Genomic DNA, 22581 nt, shown 5'->3' with positions numbered 1-22581 from the left:
GTAATATAATAATATCATTATTTATCATATAATTCATGTGCGTACATGGAAAATTTAAATTTGTAATCAATTGAGAAACTAGACGGTATTGGACATTAACAGACATCAAAACTTGTTCAGGTTCGGCTTTTATTTTCTTTTATATCAAACTGTGACTGTATGCAAGAAGAAATCACTTTTCAGATCAAACCTTGTAGCGGTATTTAAAAGAAAATCTTTCAAAAACTTGTACACTGTCAGGACCTCAAAATAAAGCAGATGAAATAGAAACTTGTCAAAATGATCTAGAAATATTAGAAGTTATCTCCATTATCAACTGTGTGAAGTCTTGCATATTTAATACATGTCATATTAATATTTTCTTTAACAATTTGAGGTCTCAAATTCAATCCTCATTTTAACTACTTTTTCTCAAAGTGTTAATTCCTGCTCACTTATTAAAATCCTCATGTTCTTTTCTTTTCTGTTTGTTCCTCTTTCATTTGTTCCTCTTGTGGTCTTCATACAATCCTTTTCTTCCAAATTTGTTTCTGCTGTGTTGTTCTCTGTGCTGCTGTAATTAAGTTGCAACCTGGGTGTATATCTTTCCTGAAAAATATGAAATATTCAACACAATTTTTAGTATTTTGTACATGTTAACATTAACACAATTTTAATTCCTGTTTCTGTAGCACTTCCTAAGATATCCAATGAACCAACAACAAATATAAAATCAACAAATATAAAATCAGCCAACGTTAGTAATAAGGAATTATGAATATTAAACTATTTGGTGCCAAACAATAATTCAGTTCTCACAGGGAAGACTTCCCCCACCCCACCCCACCCCATCAGAATGGACAATGATAGACTACTTGTGCCCAAAAGCAAAACAAATATATTTTTTATTTCATTCCTCAATTATGGAGTACAGACTGTGCAATAATGTGACTGCATGACATTACACATGCCCAATACTATTACAATATTTCATGGCTGGCCTAAGTATAAAAACAAAAACTTCTGACAAATCGTTTTTTAACACTTCTGAGAACTCAAGCTAAGGAAAGTTAACTGAATATTTCATTGGTTAGGAAATGTAGCCATTTACATAAAATCACTTTTGATGGCTTTCAAATCATTCAATATATATCTCATATTACAAGCAAAATCTGACTAAAATTGAAAACTGAAAAATAACATCCATTTTCACAAAGACGCCTTCAAAACGGTAACATAGCAAATTGAAATATAACTGTATAGATAGCAAAAGACTAATTAAAAATTCCTCACCAGTGCATCCATAAGTCATCATGACGTCATTGCAGACTTTGATGTGATGGTGTACCGTACGTAACTCACAAAACAGTGCGCACATAGGACTAGACTATATTTCAGTTTTAAAAATGCCACGTTATATTGTGTCTCTTCAGCGAATCAAACTTGAACAAACGATAAATTTGTTTATTTTTTGGTCTTGTGTGTCAACCAGCATGGAATTGCCCATTTAACCTTTTTTTCTCATTTAACAGCCTAGTACATTCTAAATAGGCCCAAGGCACCTTGGATGTAGTTTCTCTGATGTTTGATGTCATCACAAAGTGGTGCAGTTTCAGGGCATTCCAGGATCAAGAGCAACGTCTTCTTGGTAAGAGCAGGAAAACCTGAAATTCAAGATAAAATATTAAACAAATAAAATATGAATAGCATACGTATATACATATTATAGTTAAGGATTTTTAGGTCATAATTTTGCAGACTTTTGTAGTTTTTGAGGCTCCACTATGTTGGGAGAACCACTATATATAGGGAGAAGTTTGGAAAATAGAATTTTGAAATTTAGCTTCATTTGCATTCATATTCATATCAATATTTTAGCATGAATTTATAATCAACCCGTAATTCACATAAATATGGTTGCAAAAGCAAGTATCAAAGTATATTGAACAAGTTTTCAGCTCACCTGAAACACATGTGTTCCTCTTCCTACATGATGACAGGCTTTCAACGAATTTTGATAGAGGACAAGTTGGGACAACCACTATATATAGGAAGAGGTTTGGAAGATAGAAGTTGGAAATTTAGCTTCAGTTGCATTCATATTCACAGCAAAATTGTAGCATAACCCTAACTCCATAGCATAATTTACTAGGAACTGTAATACCCATCCTGGCAAATTCCAACACCCACATGGGAAATTATACACACACACTGTTGGACTTAGTTTCTGGAGGTATGCCAAAACCCAATGTAAAAGACCATCAGTACTGCACCCATTCTAACAACACCTGCTGTTGGGCTTTGATGGGTTGAGTTCCTGTCGGGTTAATTTATAATCAACCCGTAATTAATTCACATAAATATTGTTGCAAAAGTAAGTATAAAAGTCCATTGAAAAAGTTTTTAGCTCACCTGAAAGACATGTGCTCTTCTTTTTGTGGTACTGGTAACAGCCTTTCAACGTATGTCGATAGAGGAAAAGTTGTGACAACTATAGGGAGAAGTTTGGGAGATAGAATTTGGAAATTTAGCTTCATTTGCTTTCATATTCACAGCAAACTTATAGCATACATTTATATTCAACCCATAATTCACATAGATATTGTTGCAAAGCAAGTTAATTGAGAAGTTTTTAGCTCACCTGAAACATGTGTTCCTCTTCTTGTGCTAGTGTGACAGGCTTTTGATGAATTTTGAGAGAGGAAAACTTACTCATCCGGTCCTGTCTTATCAAAGAATGTGCAAATAATATAGATTAGTTATGCACGATAGCTCAAAATACTCGTAAGGCTGCAGATGTTTGCTTTCAGATTTATTATCCGGAGCAAATGACTGACCTACAGAGGCAATCAAAATGGTAAACAAATGCGATTTCATGTGATGTGTCGAAAAGATGCTTGAGCACACAGAATGGAATGTTACAGAATCAGCAAACATTAACCTTAGTGTTCACAACGCAAAGAGGTGCTATGACAATATCTTGGCTATGTGACAAGAGCCCCACTAGTGAAAGTTAATGAACAAGATTTGTTAGTGTCGTAGGCCAATTACATGGGAACCTGATTGTGTTCTGGTCATCACAGATGGAATAATCACCGTGTTAGGTGCACGAGAGAAATCTTGATTGTCTGCAAAGGTTTGTCATCAAACAAAACAGGTTTTACAAAGTCAATACATAAAGTTTTTGTGCATCGAGTAATGGCAAACTGTTTGATTGTGTACGGTCATTGTGTGCTTTGAGTGAAGCCTTGAGCTTATATAGCATTATTATCTTTCAATGATACTCTGAATGACGAGCAGTGGTTTGAAGAAGTTGTATGTTGATTGACAGCCAAGTATTCTTGAGAGGGTGCGAAAGAGGGCTGATTCAATTTACCAGCCGAGTAATTTACTGGGGTAAAACTCTCGGGCAGCAGCCTGCAGAGCAGTGGTAATGCTTTTGGAGTGCATCTCATACATGTGACTACTGAGCTGGACCAGCAGCCACAGAAACCAGCCATCCTGAACGGATGGCTATGGGCTCAGTCCTCTGTGCCTTCCCAGATATAGACATCCTGGATGATGTCTATGAACCCTTGCAGCGCACTGACCCAGGCCAACACAGTGCATATAGCATATTGGTGAATGCTGTTAAAAAGGATTTTGTAGATCGAGCCACCCCACATACATATTTTCCCGAATCCAGCGTGCACCCCCCACAATGGACAACATATCAGGTGGGTGAGCTCAAAGCAGCCCTCACCAGGCCTAGCACTCTTCTGGGAGTCACTGATGAGAGGACAGTCTTGCACCCAAATGAGTCAAAAGGCTGCCATCAGCAACTTTTACAGGCATGACTGCAGGGCAATCAACCGGAAGTTGGCCGAACACGCTTGGTCGCCCTTCTTGTACAACAGTTAACCTTGGTAGCTGTGTTCCAAAAGATGGGGAACCAACCTTCATGCAGACACTGATTACACATCGCCACTGTATCTTAAAATGCACTGTCTGCCAATCTGATGTGATGATATCTAAGCCGGTCTTTCCCAGGTGCGGAGTTTGACATCCGACCTAGTCTGGAGGAAACCTCCGTCTGCAAAATGGGGCGTAGCAAATCTGAACCAGACTCCCAAGCACAGGCCCAGTCAAAAACAAGAGCTCAGAGTCAGCACTGAGTCTATTACCATCAACCGCCCTTTCTGGATGAACTTCAGTAATTACATGTACATGTAATTTGCTAGTGTTTCCTCAGTGCTAGCATATCTGACCTCAGAGCTATCGTGGACCAGTGGATTGCCTGTCTGATACAGGACCTGTAAAGCTTCTAAAGCCTGCTAGCCTCATGCACATCGAACTCTGGCCTGCATCGCCACAATGTCGCACTGCACCACAATGTCTTGCGCTGGGCGGGTTCATGGCACACACTGCATAAGACAGCACCACCAGCCATGGATTAATTCTCCTCCTTCACGGGCATTGAAGCCTGTGGTCTTGACAAACCCTGACTCGCCAGTGCAGTCCCCCTCGGGCCCTCAATCCGGCCTGCTCCCTCACCCGTGATGATAATTTTTACGAGCACCGCACATCAGTCACAGGGTTTTGGGCACACCACTGGCACATACCCTCATCCATGTTACGGACACCCCGAAGGGTCCCCAGCGGACGTTGGAGCACCAGGGCAACTCCCTCATCCACGTTAAGGGATCCCTGGAGGGAACTTGAGCATTCATCCATGCAGTGTTGTGGAGTGGAATGAATGGTCAGATCTCGCCCTCGGTATGGACTACCTGTTAAGTCCCTCATCTGCACCCTGAGGGAGATACGGAATGTTGGGCGGAGGTCATATTCAGTACAGTCACAATCAAGGGCGGATCCAGGGGGGGGCCCAAAGGGGGCCATGGCCCCCCCTCCCCCCCCCCCCCCAAACGAGACCAATTTTTTTTTTTTTGATGTGACATCGCAATAAAGGCAGGCAATGAGTACACCACCATCTTTTCCTCACAAAAACATTGGTTAAAGTGGTCAGAAATTGCCTCAGATCGCACCACAGAGCATCTAGAATCCAAAAAATTTTCCCCACGCCGTAATTTTTTTGACCCACTTTTTAGGGGGTCCAAAATTTTTGTTGGCCCCCCAAAAAATTGTGTTCTGGATCCGCCCTTGGTCACAATCAATGTTTCTTCAACCAAGCCAAGGATAAGGTCCATCAGAAACATGGGCTCTGGGAGTGCTGTATCCCCAGACGAAGAAGGTGTGGTGCGTCGTGAGGATGCAGGAGAGCCCCAGGCAGTTGCTTTAACCGAACCACATGCTTGTGAGTTTGGTAGTTGTTGGAAACATGCCTGTCCAAGTCCAACTCCCGCTGACACATGGAGCACTTGTAGACAAGATTAACAGAAAGTAAAAGGATGTATATGCTGCTGGTGTCGCGTCAGAGTCAGCTACGCGTGGTACAATGTAGCTCTCCCTATGCACAACACAATTCGAACCGCGAGTGAAAGGATAGGAAAAGACTGGGTCTCGCTGTCTGGAGATCTCGGAGGCCGCAGATTAGAGATGGACCCATGCCAAGTGACGATGGAGACTAGAAGGTAAAGGGCATGACCTCATCAGGCAAAACATACAGGCCTGGCCTGAAGGGTTCTCGAGCATTCCTCTATGGAGTGTTGGGCATTTCCCCAGTCTTAACCCTTTATCTGTGTTGCAGTTACTAGAAGGGGTACTAAGTGTGCATCCACAGAGTGTTGGGCCGGAGCTGGGGCCCTCCCCTCATCCGCATTACGTCTGAGCGTTCCTCTGCAGACTGTGGGGGATCGGCCAGGTCGTCCAGCAGCATGTCTCCAAAGTTGTTCTCCATCATCCAGGTCTTGGACCCTCAGATTTTTGACTATCACATAGAATGAGTTAAACTGATAAGAACAGAAAATACACGTGAGGAGGGAGGGTGTGGCTGCATTCAGCTGAATCCTTGACAATGTATCAGCTGGGGTGTTATCGACATCCTATTGTGTCAGTGGTGAATCGAAAATAAAGTCCAGTTGGCGAATTTTGCATGGAGAGTGTTGGTCGTACAAAGCCTTGAATGCGTATGCGAGTGGCTTGAGATTTTGTAATGACATGAAAGTGGCACCTCCTACCAGCATTTCGCAAAATGGCGTATGTTCACGATTCATGGCCAAATCACCACAGTGGTTCTTTATTTGCGGAATTGGGTTTGCAAGAGAATACAACATAATAAGTTGCCAAGCATTGTCAATTAGCTCTTAGTTAAAGGACTTTACTCCAAACATCTGATGCATTAGTCGAAAGATACATGTACGTCAGTGTTATGCTTAGGATGAGAGGCTGGCAACGTTTATGAGAGTTGACAAGATCGATGTTGTCCAAAGCTGCTACAGCTGCGTCAGTCCAACGCCTGCTTTTTGACTATCCATGTGATCATTATTTCAGTGAGGGGTTGGAGGATGACGGCTGCATAGGGTATGAATTTTAACATCATGTTGCATTCAACTAATGTCAGGGTCTCTCGACCATAGAGGCTAGTTAGGCCGTTCGCCAATATTGGCCAGGGCAGTCGTCCGAGGGCATTACCGCTACAAATTAAGCATGACAGGATTGCATCCTTAGGATTGCATACTTAGGAAGAAATTTTATGATGACACTCTGAGTTCACTGTTAATTAGTACAGTTCTTCTCAGAATGTCTTTTAAGGGACTGTCACTTCACATTGGTGTATCAACAAAATGTATCCCTGGTAGTTTCTATCATGCTCCACATCACCTACCTATATAGCTAGGCACAGTCAGCATCCAGGACCTCTCCCATCACACGTCAGCTTCGTTGGCTTGGACATCAGCTCCACCCTCTGGCTACCCATTGCAACCTCCTCAGTGGCCTTGTGATTTGGCATCCCTCGCAGACAGATGGCAGAGAGGTTGAAGACAGCTACTCTACGATGAGCATGGATGACCCTAATGTCCATCCTAGGCCCCTGGAAAAATAGACATGTCGTAGAAGACCAGGACAACTGGTGAAAGACGCTGGTCGTTGCCTCAACAACCTCGCTATGCCACAGAAAAACAACAGGAGACAATTAACAGAAACATGCTAATAGCCAAAAACAAGTTTACTTGGACACACAATTCAGGGATTGAAAAAAATGCATCAAAACTACATGTATATTTAATTCCACAAACAAGGTGAAACTATCCGCATAAAATGTACACACATATGTTCATACATGTATGTTCATGTGTTTATCATGAAGATGAGTCTGGATGAATTTGGCCAAATATGGGGCCAAATTAACATCCCCTTTAATACATGTATGGGTAAGCCCATTGCACAAAAAAAGGTGATGCCATAGTTCGGGACTCAAGAAAACAAAAGAATTGTTTTGACAACTTTAATATCACTGAAAATTATTATTTTATATGGTAAAACTAAACAATTTAAAAATTGAATATTCAGTTGACTTTATTCAGGTCCAAACACATATAATTTTACAATGATGAGTAAGTGGCCCGTAAATTAAAATTGAACAAGTTTTTAGCTTACCTGAATGTGTATCCTTGTGTTCCTCTTATTGTTCTCACAAGAGGCATTCAACAATCTTTGAGAGGAATAAAAAAGAAACACAAAATCAGCCTGCCTTTTTTTTTCATTGAAAATGCATCAAGCTGATATCTGTTCAAAAATCTGATCTCTTTTCACCCACTGATCCAATCAAAATTATGGATACTAGTGACTAACTTATTATTAATTTGTAACACCAGCTTCCAAAATTCTTCAGCTATTGACACTAGAATTGTCCCGCTGGTAAAGGAATAGTTGGAAAATATTGTTAGCTGAGACCATGCAACTTAACCCTATTACTGAATCCATCAAAATCCATACACCTGTTTTGGAGTATTTCGGCGGCCGGATTCAGCTACAATACGTACCTAAAACAGGGGGATTTTGATGGATTGAGGATTGTAAGCCTAGCAGTACCACAGGATTTTGATGGATTCAGGATACCTCCATACTGAGCAGTCACCAACACCAACATTTGTATGCATGACACAATATAGGTAGATTCGTGGATTCAGGATACTTTCTAGTAAAGATATCCAGGGATTAAGCCCGGTTCATACTCTGCGCGAAAGCGAAAGCGAACACGAATTTGTGACGTCGTGGCAAGTATTCGCGCTGCGAATTCGTAAAAGTTGAACATATTTCAACTTGGGCAAATTTCGCAACGAATGTTTTATGACGTTAAATTCCCTTCGCATTCATTTTCGCATGAAGTATGAACCGGGCTTTAGGGTTAATGATTTTCATGTAGCTACCTTGTAATTCTACTGCCCTCTTAAGCATGTGACCAAGGTTGATGGGGGTGAAGTTCGGTAGATTGGGTTCCTGTCAGCCTGATTGAAGATGACGACACTTGGAAAAAAGCAACAGACAATTCAATGGCAATTACAGGGTTCAACCTTAACTTTTTTGTTCAGTAACCAGCTGGGCTACTGAAACAGACTCTTAACTAGCCCGCGGTCATTTTTACAAGCCCGCTTTTTTTGTCTTATCTCAAATACATAATGGCGTATTTTCAGGCTCAATTCTGAGGCAAATTTGCCAGTGTTTTTTGATAAACAGTTTTGATAATTTAACCCTTTAAAGCAGGGTGGCGCCATTAATCGCCACTAAGTATAGCCTGTGCGGATATTCGTTTTCCTAAAGTGCATCCTAATTTATGGTTAGATCCGACGGACTAAATGAACAAACAATTGAACACAAGATGAACAACAACTCAAGAATTTATTTATTATTAAGCAAATACAAATATCAACAATAACCAGAAATAGTTAATGAACTACATGTACTCGAGTGTCTTTGGCTTCTTATGCTGAGGTGATCCTCTGCACTCTCCCTCCAGAGGTGCAAATACTATAAACAAATTTCAATCAGACCTCCAGGAGGTGTCCTACAAGCAACAAAACTATCACGCTCTAAGGACAGATTTTTTTCCTAAGATTCACTTGTTTGCAGGTCACAAATAACTCATTCATCAATATCAAAATCCTCTTATCGGTCAAGACGATTGCCACACCCCAAGGCTTTTCAAGTAGCTTGCTAATTTGCATAATTGTCTAACTTGGAATTAGGAAATTTGGATTAGCAAGGACACAAGTCACAAACAATCTGGTGTTAAGGGCAACAATTTGGCTAGAGCCCGTGAACTTCAGGTTACTAATTAGCAACCAACTTGAACGTCCCTACAAATATCACCAAATGTGATATGCAAAGTATACATAAAGATTTACCAGCACACCTAAACTTGAGATAAGCAGCGCCAAAAAATGCAAGTGCCCAATAGCGCGCTCTATGCACAAGTGAAATGCCAATGCGCTCAACTACATGTAAGTGCTCCATGCGCTAGCTAGTACACGGTACTCATTTACGTGCTGCAGCAGTAAACAAAATACATGGCACGATTGTTGGTCGTGTCAGTAAACTAATTTCCGTTACACAGCCTCATTGCCCATTCGAGACCTGAGTGGTCCCTGTTCAATTAGTTTACGATAATAGCAACATTAAATCAAATACAAAAATTGTTCACAGTAATTCATTTGGCATGTTTGGTGGCGAGATCGTTTTCACATACATGTACACACATTGGCTCACTATACTTGCTTCAGAGATCAGCTTGTGTCATTGTCTGTAGTATGTATTTGTTGACGGTCTCAGTTACCTTCGTCACCCTTCCCTCCAAGGCGGTCTCGAGAAACATCTTCTTCATGGTACTGGCTGCATTGAAGATGTGTGACGCCGCATTAGTGTAGCGTCAACATCATTCTCAGCTATAATATCCTCACTACCTCTAGCTGATGACGGCTCGTGGGCCTCCTGGGCCTACAACAGGGCCAAAGGCTTGCCACTGGAGGGCGCTGGAAGGGACGGGTAGTTGGTACCGCTGGAGGGGCTGGAGTTTCGGATGTCATCTGAAGGATCTCTGGATCATCCATGAGTAGATTAAGAGAAGCAGTTGGCCAAGGACTTCCCCTCAGGTTGCTGGGACGTCCTCCTCAAGGAACAGGGAGGATATATGAACGCACCATCCCGGGAGCTGGCTCCAATTCTAGAGATGGCCGGGCCTTCATCAGCTGAGGTTGCTTTCATCACCGCTGCGGTTGACTGAGGGGTTGCTTTTGGAAGCCCTTAATGCAAGCACCCCGATGACTACCATCGCTTGCCTGTTGGTCTGCTGTCGGTGGCTACTTGAAGGTGTCCGCCCCAAGGCTCATTAAAATGCCTCTGAGGTCATCCAGGTGGGAAGGGTAGACCTTCCCGCACTGCCACCTGAGGTTGTCCCTCAAGACGCTACCAGGGATGGCCCATGTGTTACTCAGATGTGCCTGTTTTGTTTTATTCACCTTTACGATTATCAACTGAATAAGATGCAATTGCAAACTCAACAAAGAAATAATTTACAACTACATGTATAACAGACAGTAAACAATTATTCTATGCAAATAATTTTATTTACGACACACACATCGAAATGAGGGTCAAATGCTAACCAATAGCGCTTCCAGCCAGCAGAGGTATACAATCGGAGGTATTTTAATTCACACAGACTCACGCTCACAATGGGAGGTGCAAATGTTTTAAGATTAATCAAATATATTAGTGTCCAATTTTTCTTTGATGCCCATACAATATCCCACTTCTGACACCATTTGTGTTAGTAAGAACTTTAGGAGAAGCAAGTAAAAATGGGGAAGGAGGGGGTGGGGCCTCAGGGAGAGGGGAGGTGTAGTAAATATCTACGGCTCCGGCTCCTTCAACTTAGGTCAGGCGGTGCAGGGTGGTGCCATTAATTACATGTGTACCATGAAAAAAATTACTATTACATGTACATGTTATTCTAGGAAACTATATCCTAATTTGTGGTTATAGATCGGACAGACTAAATGAATAAACATTGAACACAACATATTGTGAATGAACAACAAGTCAAGAAATTATTTATTCCGGAAAAAACAAATATCAACAATAACTAGGAATAGTTAACAAACTACACATTTCCAAGTGTTTTCAGTTTCTGAATTGGCTCAGACTATAAGATCCTCTGCACTCTCCCTCCGGATGTGAAACTACTACAGCCAAAATTCAATTGGACCTCCAGGAGGTATCCAGGCAACCAAACTATTCTTCTAAAATTCACCTGTTTGCAAGTCACAAATAACCCGTTCATAAAACTCAAAATGCTCTTACCAGTCAAGACGATTTCCGCACCCTAACAGCACATGCTTATAAGGCTTTTCAAGTAGCTCATTCCTCATTAATAACTGTCTGACTTGGAATTGGGAAATTTGGATTAGCGTAAGTAGACAAGTCACAAACGATCTTGAACTTCCCTACAAATATCACCAAATGATGTGCCAAGTACATAAAGATATATACCGATGCACCCAAACGTGAGATAAGCAGCTCCAAAAAATGCAGGTGCCCAACAGCGCACACTTCCGAGTTCTAGGCACTTTTATACATGTTATATTTATAAGTGCTCCATGCACGGGCTACTAGTACATGTACGTGTTGCAGCAGTAAACAAAGTACAAGGCAAGACACAGCCCGCCTATTCGAGGCCTGAGGGGTTCAATAACGTCTACGATAACAGCAACATTAAATGCAACAGTAATATTATGCACGAAAATACAAAGTTTTATACAATGCGAATACATGTATATCGCCTCTGTTATTAATATCCATATCTCGGTTAGTACATACCATACAATCCCGCAATTTAACCATCTTGATTCTTGGTTTAAATAAATCATGGGACCAAAAACACTCCACACACTAGCTCCGCCTACACTTATCTAACTGTATTCGCATATGAGGTCGTACGCTAGAAATCTAACGCAGAATAAAGAAAAACATAAGCTTTCGCGGACGATTGGACCAAGGTGTTCAATCGGATCCAAATAATTTGCATAAAACAGTGGCCGCATGAGTCATGAGGTCGCTATTCGCGCTGTATGTTTAATGCACTATATAGCGAGGATATGCCGCCGATCGTTTACCGCGTACGGACGAATATACTTTGAATGTATGCATAAAATAATTCAAGAGCGATCTTCAACGTTACGAAACATCTGCCAAGTTGAAATGTAATGTGTTCAACTTTCGTGAATGTGAGTGCGAATAGCCGCCGTTTACGTCACAAACTCACATTCGTGTTACCATGGGCGCCTGCCCTTTTGAAAGGCATGTAATTGGAAGCAGAAGTATTTTTTTCTGGACATACAATATGTTAAACAGAATGAGCTGCTTACGATCGAACAAATGTAAATTGGCCCATAATTGGACGTGTCATGCTGTTTAAAAACATATATGCTGTAGGTCGCTTTGCGGTCACGCCGGTGTTGGGTTACCAAACCAACAATCAGTGATCTGAAGCGTGATTGGCCAATGAGGAACATACATTATTCATACTGGATAATTTCCATATCCTCTCACTCCCCATTTGTCTGAGATTTGCGATGCAAAGTAAAGAAAAACATGAAACCCGGTGACATAATATAATCAAGGCTGTACGTGCTCTTATGGAGCACGGATTGGACTGTCACGTAAGGGCAGTGCAGTGTGTACAAGCATGTACATACATGTACAATATGAACTGCGGGATTTGAGCGTACGTGTGATGGAATCGGGTATATACCGCGATATTGCAGTACGGGTAATACTATGCGTGGCCAGCGATATGCGTTGCTGATACAGCACAGCCTTGCATTCAAGGCTATTTTCGTTTACATCATAGCGCTGCAAAAATAAACTTTGATACTTACACTGCGCGCGATGTCAGACAAACGGCGCCATGATGAAAATCCAATGCGACACGATATGTCTATACATGTAACTCTAAAATAAAATTATATTTTGACGGTTTGCAAAAAGGAAAGGCTTCTAATTTAAATTGTCAAGGTTCCGTTATGATTATCAATTTTTTTCGTAAAGAAACAGTATTGAGAAAAAGAAAATCGATAGTAGATAGTACATGTTGACCGATAATCATGGAACGAGGATGGCTGAATGACTTTTTCGTCAGTTTGCGACTCATGTATGGTTTCTTGACGTCTGCAATGCGATACTACCGTTGAGACCAAGTTAAACACAATCATCACCAGGGCAAAAAATTCTTGCCGTGGATCTTGAGCGTAATGGACTGGTCTGTTCATCGCCACATGGCCTGTGAACGTAACATGTCATGCCGGGCAACAATTTTTCGTACTCTTTGTTTCATACTCTACGCAAAAACTAGTGTAATTTCAATGTCAATCCAGATCAAAATGGGAAAATATTTAAGTTTATTACATGATTGAACTATCTTTCCAAATTATGACGAATGTTTTAAAATTTTAACTTTTAAATGAGGAATGAAAATCTAACCTTTTGAAACAAAATAATTGGGCGTGTGTGGACGTTCATTTTGTACACATAGTGATCACCAGTTGCAACCAGCGTATGCGCGAGCCCTTCCTGAACAATCAAAAGAGCATTGGGCCTTGACGTAATAAACTGTACGTGATAGACTGCACGTAAACCACATGTACATTTGTGGATTGACGTTGGTCGTACCGTGCCGGGCACAGCAACTCTGCAATAATATTACACTGCGTGAATGTCAAAACTATTTTGGTTTATTTCGGTTTATTTCGGTTTATTTCAAGTTTTTCACAAGATGGCTTAATCGACCCAACCCAACCCGACCCGACCAAAAAATTGCAAACGCTAAACCGAAACCGACCCGACTGAAATGATGGAAAAACAAGCTTGACCTGATGACCCGAAGTCCGTTTCAGGTCCAGTCAGTTTGGGGTTGAGTCGGTTTTGGGTCAGGTTAACACAACATTACAACAGACTCCGAATCGATGTGTGGTGACTGGAATAATATAGGTCTATCTGGGCACCCCTACTGGGAATACATGTACAGAGTTTAGAGAAACTAGGAAACGAAATGAGAATTATTGAGACAAGACCCACCTCTGGATTGGTGCCATATGAAGTTGCATGACGGTGGCTGCAGGGTTCCACACCTCTCCTGCAATCGCATACCTGTGCTGCCATCCTTCCCACATCTCCCATGGACGTGATATGATGCATGCCTTGCCAGACACTTAATTGGCTTACGTTCCCCACCAAACCAGCTTACATGTCCTGGAGTCTGTAGAAAATACAGAGGGGCACACATTAAGTTAAGGCCCTACAAACTTGTTTGTTTGTGGCAGCAGTTCATCATGAAAACGCCCTCTCATGGCAGCAGGCTATCGCAGCAGTGGGTTAATTTTTTATTAGACATCTACAACAGACTCCGAATCAATGTTTGGTGAGCCATGCGTGTGCGGGATCGTGTTATCACCCTCCATGTGAATGCACCATCTATGGCTGGGGCACGCTGAAATGAAGAGTCATGTATATCTCCCCTCTTTAGAAAATGTTCCGATCAAACTCCAGTATCGTAACAGGATGTCTTGCAACTGGATGCAAAATTTGAATCGTAACAAAAGGCAGTTGGTCAGGGTTTACAGTTAACTCAACCGTTTGCCAATAACTCAATTTGAACTACTTCAACCATTTGCCAACTCAAGTTACTCAACCGTCGTGCCAACTCAACTGTTGAGACAAGTTTGTTTGTTAACCAACCGGAACTAAAAGGTTTAGTTTAGTTGACTCGACCATTTGCCAACTCGTCTGTTTTAAAATTCAACTTGAATTAAAAAGAAAGCGTCCAGGTAACTTGGAAGTAACTTGACCCAAAAATCAAAATCTAAACTTCCTGAGTCATTGTATGTTTCAAGTTCCATCTTACATAAAATTGGAATGATTATTCACATGTCCTGGTACATATACTCTGGTCCAAAGATATGCTGTCTGGGGAAGTATTTTAAAAAAAAATGTGAATTACTGAAAACACCTGCTTTACAGAGTAGACCTACATTTTTACCAAAGCTGATTTTCATTAAGTTTTACTATGGAAAATATCATTTCAGAGTGTTTATTCAAACTTAGTCTGAATTTCCCCGAATCAAAATCGGTGTCGGAAATGTGTGCCTGACCGTAGGCTCTTCTTAACGGAGAAATGCAGAACGACATTCATGTGGAAGAACACATGTCCGTGGCCTAGCCGTAGCCACTTGACCCCAATACTTTGCCTTATTAACTCGGCTGAGATGCCTTGTAAGAGCCAAACTCGTGCAGGCACAAATCTGCAGATCGCAGAGTGCTTCAAATTGTTTGCCTTCCGGTCATGGAATTCAAGTGTGGTCTTTGAAACTAAACTTTATCACGGAGTGCTGATGTGTCAATGGTTGCGCTTGATTAACTCGATGCATGCGATACGCAACTACTACAAGGGAGTTTGCGTTACTAAAAATGCAGTGACATTTGGGTATATATACCAGACTATTTGAGTTCGTTCCTCGGAATCGATAGCACCGCCTATCGAACTTTCAAAAGTAATTCAGTCAGATATGATCAGATCATATAAATTTATCTTTGATTTTTTTTTTGGTTTTTCCCAAAATGAACAATAAGGTTTCGTATGCTCGAGACCCCACAAGATATCGAGACTTTTTGTACAAAAATCGATACTGAGACCTGCCTCGAGACCTACATCACTGGTACTAAGAATGTTGCTTTTACCCATCAAACAACACCAACATTCCAGAGGCGCGAGACGAGCTACATGTGTACATGTGTCCCTTTTGTGTATACGATGACACAACGAACGAGTCGGACAATGGACGAGTCGGACAACGGACAAGTCAGACAACAGACGAGTTGGACAACAGACCAGTCAGACAACAGACGAGTCGGACAACGGACGAGTCGGACAACGGTCACGTCAAACAACGGACCAGTTGGAAAACAGACTAGTTGGACAACGGACCAGTCGGACAACAGATCGGACAACAGACCAGTCAGACAACAGACGAGTCGGACAACAGACCAGTCAGACAACAGACGAGTCGGACAACGGTCAAGTCAAACAACGGACCAGTCGGAAAACAGACCAGTTGGACAACGGACCAGTCGGACAACAGATCGGACAACGGACCAGTCGGACAACAGACCATAGTCAGACAACGGACCAGTCGGAAAACAGACCAGTCAGACAACAGACCAGTCGGACAACTGACCAGTCGGTCGACGGACCAATCGGACAACAGACCAGTCGGACAACAGACCAGTCGGACAACGGACCATAGTCGGACAACGGACCAGTCGGACAACAGACCATAGTCAGACAACGGACCAGTCGGAAAACAGACCAGTCAGACAACAGACCAGTCGGACAACTGACCAGTCGGTCGACGGACCAATCGGACAACAGACCAGTCGGACAACAGACCAGTCGGACAACCTACCAGTCGGACAACGGACCATAGTCGGACAACGGACCAGTCGGAAAACAGACCAGTCGGACAACCTACCAGTCGGACAACTGACCATAGTTGGTCAATGGACCAGTCGGACAACGGACCAGTCGGACAACTGACCATAGTTGGTCAACGGACGAGTCAGACAACAGAACAGTCGGACAACGGACCAGTCGGACAACGGACCAGTCGGACAACGGAACAGTCGGACAACGGACCAGTCGGACAACTGACCTGTTGGACAACGGACCAGACAGACAATGGACCAGTCGTTCAACGGACCTGTCGGACAACGGACCATTCAGACAATAGAGAGGTCAGTATGCTTTTCTTTTCTTTTTTAACCCTAACTCCTGGGGCTCTTTTACTAGAAAGTATCCTGAATCCGCCAAAATCCACCAATTTTGTCATGCAAAAAATGCTGGTATCCTGAATCCATCAGAATCCCCCAGTGTAGATTCTGGAGGTATCCTGAATCCGCCAGAATCCACCAGCAAAAGTCTTGATGGATTCTGGCGGATTCAGGATACCATGGTGGCATAAAAAAAAATACAGCATGTTTTTCCATAGAGTCTTCAAAATCCATCACCTAAATTTCTGGTGGATTTTGACGGATTCAGGATACCATGCTCGCATGAAAATTGTGATGTGTGTTGTTGCATAGGATCCATCAACATACACCAATGCATGGTGACCCCAGCATGGAGTACCGAAGTGAATACGTCTCGCGCACAAAATTTGTGTGAAAGACATTAGCGCGTGTTTCAGCCCGTAAACCATAGAATGAAAAGACTAGATCGGCAGCGCGTCCACACGCGCCCATTCACTGTGTGATAAATCTCCGCCATTTTGGTTGTCGCTCGTAGACGTGCAACAAATTAACGCAAAGTAATGGAGCTAAATGTATCTTTCCTCCAGCACGTGACCTAGCTCAACGCGCGCGAAGCAAGAAATGCGTACTGAGTATTTACGCGATGCGCACACATAATTATTAGCGATGCACATGGTGCTCTTTGCGCGTAAACGGCGCTGCGTTCGTCACGTTTTCGCGCATTATTTGTATCTTTCCTCCAGCACGTGACCCTCCATGCAAGTCCACCCAGTACATGTGTGTACATGTTTGTACAGTATGTGACAGACATGGCAGGGCTAGTGCCAGCAGTATTTACTTGACCACAAACATTGCAAAAGAGTTAAACTGTTGAGATCCTGAATCCATCAAAGTCCCCCAATAGCTCAAAATGGAGGTATCCTGAATCCATCAAAATCCGCCAGTTCCGCTAGGCTTCGAATCCTGAGTCCATCAAAATCCCCCAGTTTGTTCAATATGGAGGTATCCTGAATCCGCCGAAATCCCCCGAAACAGGGGGGTGGATTTTGATGGATTTAGGTACGTTAGGGTTAACAACCCTAAAAATTGTGTTCATTGAAATAGAATGACACAACAAAATAAATAAATTTTAATTGTTTTATACGAGTTTGCTTTTTGGAAATATTACAATTGAGTCGCAAAATCCAGTGAAACAAGTAATTTTTAGTGTCAAAAATGTTTAACATATCATTATTAAATAAACAACAATTTTTGAATTAGATTTTTAATCATTATCATTCCAAAAACATTATGATTTTCTTTCCAGGTTCACCACACGAGGTCAGCCGTGTCCTAGTTGGCCCACATGATCTCCGCCAGACAATGTCAGATGGCCCGTCGTGACATACGAAAAAAGAACAGTTTCAATCTTGCTTTGCACAACGCAGCAACATGGAACATGCGTACTCGCAATTGTTGTTTCTGTATGCCCGACATAATTATTTACCCATTTGTTTTTTTCAGAGAAAGGAAATTAATTGACAAGTACATCTTTTATTAATTAATAGATACAAAATTATTTTACTTTTGATGATTTGAAATCACGCAACCCAAGGTTTATGTCGAGATGCATACACACACATATAACGGACGAGTTGGCAAACGGTCGAGTTGGTAAATGGTCAAATTGGCAAACGGTCAAGTTGGCCAACGGTCTAGTTGACTCGAAAGTTAAGTCGGGTTGGTCAGCGGAAGAGTTGGTACGGCAGTCGAGTTGGTACGACAAGTTGGTACGATGGTCCAGTTGGTAAACAGTCAAGTTGGTTTGAGTCGAGTTAGCAAACGGTCAAGTTGACTTGTCATGTCCAAAATAGCAACGAAGGTCTGAGGTGCGCAGCCAGACGAAGATTCATCATGGTAAAACACTCGCATGCACATGTTCACTGTACAGCCATGCTGATGAAAGAGCGAAAACGATTAGGGGCTCAGGTTCACACCACTGCAAAAACAGGTTCACACCACTGCAAAAACACTGGTCATCGGAACTCTACATGTATACCGCAATAAACTGCGCCATATCAAACAGAGTACTTTGGTAGTTCGAACAAATGCAATTGACTGAGGGTTCCAGGATCAAATCCGTGATAGGCGGACACAACGTTGCCTGACCTAGGGTCAATGCGAGGTGAAAACAAAAGCTTGAACGTACCACACATCATGATAGTGCATTCAGTCCTAGGAATGTTTTCACCCCGCTAGCCGTGATGAGCAAGTTGCATAACTTAATGCATCCTCCTATGCCAAACCTTATTTTCTTTTCTTTTTCTTCATTTTTTTGTCATTTACATATACTTTTAATTCATATTTTTAATCAATCCTACACTTTTTATTGAAGTAGATTTCATTACCTTCTTCGTGATCTTTGGCTTTGGGAAGAAATTTAAGGCAAACAAAAACCCAAGAATCATACGGTTGATAGTCGGGTTCCCAACAGCCAAAGATCCTGATATTGCTCTATTAGGTCAGGGAACTAGATGGTGTACTGCCGTAACAACAGCCACTGCGTTTCTAAAAAAATTGTCATTCTTGAACCATGGAGAAATTATTTCTCCATGCTTGAACATATGTTGAATTTGAAATCAGAAGTTTTTTCACTTGATATTTGCTGTGCATACTTACGTGTCATTAAACAGGGCAGCCCAATTAATGTGTCTGATACTAGCAAGCTGACCTCCTTTACTATAACCATTTCCTGAACACGTGAAATCTAGACTTTTTACTACATGTAGTATCAGCATACACAGTGTAATTGAGAGTCCCAAATTTTCGGACATTTTACAACACATTTGCTACAAACACCATCTGGTTATTGGGGGCGCTGTTCAAAGCGGATGATTTGGAAAGATTCCCATATCTGGCCAACACTTGTGCACAAACCGTATGAGACTGCTCTGAAAATGTCTAAGTGTTTTCTCAGTAAATATAGGCCTACTTCAATATTTTCCCTGCAAAATTTGACTTCTTATGACAATATTAAAAAAGAAATCACTTTCTGATGGCTGATCGGTCACTGAAGTGAAAAGTTAGTGATGGCCATAATTATGGCCAATCCTTCTGTCAAGAAAATGTTTGGAAAGATTGATTCCCATATATCTGGCTATCACTAATTTTTCCCTTCAGGGACCTATACCAGCCATAAAAAAAGTGATATGTCCTAAAAAGTCAAAGTTAGCAGGGAACTATTGAAGTATTTACTAAGAAAACACTAGGAAATTTTCAGACCAGTCTCATAGGGTTTGTGCACAGGGGGACAAGTGATGGCCAGAAATGGGAATCTTTCCAAATTTTCTAAGTACTTAACAAGATTGGAAATGTCTCTCGCTGTCCCAGATTAATTTCCCCTTAACTCCCTAGGGGTTGCACAAAATCATATTAAAATTGGAGGATTCAGGTTGCAGTGCTATTCTTTTCAACATTTTTTGCAATGACTGACATTTGAGATCTGTTATTGCAAGAGCATAAAGTGTGGGGTCAGGTTCAGTTGCAATGACTCAATGTCTACATTATCAGTACAGAATGGAAATGAAATGAGAACCATACATTGGGTAAGGGAAATATAGCCTTGTAAAAATGTCATGGAGGGCAATGCGAGGTAAACTACCCCCCCCTCCACACACCCCCCCTCCCCGGCCCCTGCCCCTCCCACAACCACCCTCCCATGGCCCCCATGAAACCTTGTCCCCCCAGTCGCACCCCCCCCCCCCCCCCCTCCACTGAGATTTTGAGTTTCTAAAAAAATTATCATTGATCTACATGTAGCCCCATAAATGTGGCCTATTTACTGGACTGCCTTCGTAAACATAGGCCACACATTCACATGTACAAAAAAAGTGTCGACTTTGCCAAATTTTGATTTTCACATTTAGGCTTACTTTGTAGATTTTTTTTGCTTTAGAAGCATTCTCACCCTCTATATAGGCTAATCAGAAAGTGCTGCCTTTTTCAGATGTTTAATTTTTGTGAAATTTCATGCTGAAATGTTGATACGCAAACGTGTGCAAATGTATCTGGAAATTTCACGAAAAATGGACATCTGAAAAAGGCAGCACTTTCTGATTAGCCTATATAGAGGGTGAGAATGCTTCTAAAGCAAAAAAACGTAAAAAGTATGCCTAAATGTGAAAATCAAAATTTGGCAAAGTCGACACGTTTTTTGTACATGTGGATGTGTGGCCTATGTTTACGGAGGCAGTCCAGTAAATAGGCCACATTTATGGGGCTAATCTACATGATGCCCCCCATTAAATGTTCCAGCCCCCCAGCGGCCCCCCCCCCATGAAAAATTCCTGGCCACGCCACTGCACCCTCCCCCCGCCCACCCTCAACAATCATTACAAAAATTGACTACATGTACATGGTACATAATTATGCTTTCTCGAAACTCACCTCGTTTACCTATGCAGCGACACATTATCAGATGGGCCGAATGTCGTCGCTCTGAACGCAGTCTGGCAGTCTGCCGAAACTGCCGTTTCTATGATTTCCATGGATCCAAAACACAAATTACAAACCGTTTGCAAATAAATTCTTGGCAAAAATGACTCTTTGCGTGTTAAGAAATATCATGAACGGGTCTCTGAGACATGATGCATCGGTCAAAATGAGATATTTAGGGGTTCAAAACGTTGCCTATCCGTCGAAGAAAACCAAGCAAGATGGAGACCTATAGAGTACGCATGCGCGTGACGTGTGAAATTTGAAACTAGGCCGAGGCACGTGCTTTGTGCAAAAAAGTAGTTATACGTACCGCTGCACCATTTATGATCTTGTAAGGGGCTATGAAAAAGGAACAACCGAACAATGTATTGAAACTGAATGTTTTTTTTCCCTATTTTTCCTCCTCGAAATAATCATAATTGTCAGTTCTTTTTCTTTAAATTGTTTGACCGGGTTGCGTCATGCCCCTCGGATTTTTTTATGATGCAATTCCCCGGCATTCCAAAGCAATTTGAGAATAAACTGTATTATTTTTAGTATCACGCATGGGCGTCAATCCTTGGGGGCGGGGGGGGGGAGGGGGACAGGGGGACCTGTCCCCCCCCCCCCCCCACACACACACACAGAGACCACAGAGCATTTTATAATCCATTTTTGGGGGCCCTTAAGCGGGCCCTGAACCTCACGCCGCGCCGTAAGGGCTTTGCGCTTCGCGCCATCAGTTCTGATCAAGGTATGTCCCTCCTCCCCCACTTTTGAGAAGCGATTGACGCCCCTGGTATCCGACGCCATTATTAAGCAGCTGAAAGCCCCCCCCCCCTCCCCCCCCCCCCCATGATGGTGGATCGGGGGATATAGCCCGCTCACCAAAACTTGCTCGCAATGTTCCGAAATTTCTAAAATGATTACAATCACATAGGCCTGGAGGCTGAAATTTAGAATCGTGGCGTGTGTTAACAATTGGAATACAAATGGATGAGATGGCCGTGCATAGCCAATATAAATATAATGGTAATGACTTGGAGAGACTGATTAAGATTTAAGGATTGGTAGTTGCTTGGGGTGGTAATTAATTCGGAGGTTTAGTCTGTGTGTTCGTGTCCTTTTTGGTCATGGTAAATAAAGCTCGTTGTGTCTTGCCTTTTAGATCCCGATGTGTTTTCCAAACTGATATACCAAGAAGATCCCCTCTTTAAAACCGTCTTTCTCTCGAGGTGTTTTTTTTCTTTTCGAGATGTGAATACGGAGACAGAGGGTCACACTAAAGGAATGCAGAATCATTCCTCCGAGGACAACATTTATCATTCAGTGAGTGTATGCGGTGACTTTTCTCAGCAATCGGTCACATCAGGTGCATCAATGGTTCAAGTTACTTCTTTTTTTGACAAC

General features: G+C 42.1%; 1 long non-coding RNA gene across 3 annotated transcripts; it reads right to left on the bottom strand.

Moving 5' to 3' along the window:
• Positions 1 to 648: 648 nt before the first annotated feature.
• On the bottom strand, positions 649 to 21432 carry LOC119733309. Of its 3 annotated transcripts, XR_005271771.1 has the most exons (8): positions 21142 to 21432; positions 13990 to 14170; positions 7516 to 7570; positions 6743 to 7022; positions 2621 to 2701; positions 2392 to 2470; positions 1943 to 2020; positions 649 to 1643 (listed from the first exon to the last, which is right to left on the bottom strand). It is a non-coding gene; the product is annotated as an uncharacterized LOC119733309 (long non-coding RNA). The 3 variants fall into 3 exon arrangements; XR_005271770.1 differs by lacking the exons at positions 13990 to 14170; positions 21142 to 21432 and adding an exon at positions 8289 to 10689 and having other exon boundaries at positions 2621 to 2705; XR_005271769.1 differs by lacking the exons at positions 13990 to 14170; positions 21142 to 21432 and adding an exon at positions 8289 to 10689.
• Positions 21433 to 22581: the final 1149 nt, after the last annotated feature.

Source organism: Patiria miniata, unplaced genomic scaffold (assembly GCF_015706575.1).
Source record: "Patiria miniata isolate m_02_andy unplaced genomic scaffold, ASM1570657v1 HiC_scaffold_25, whole genome shotgun sequence".
NCBI classification, from domain to species: domain Eukaryota; kingdom Metazoa; phylum Echinodermata; class Asteroidea; order Valvatida; family Asterinidae; genus Patiria; species Patiria miniata.
Note: the sequence above shows the minus strand (reverse complement) of the source record. Positions and strands in the feature narration are given on the sequence as shown.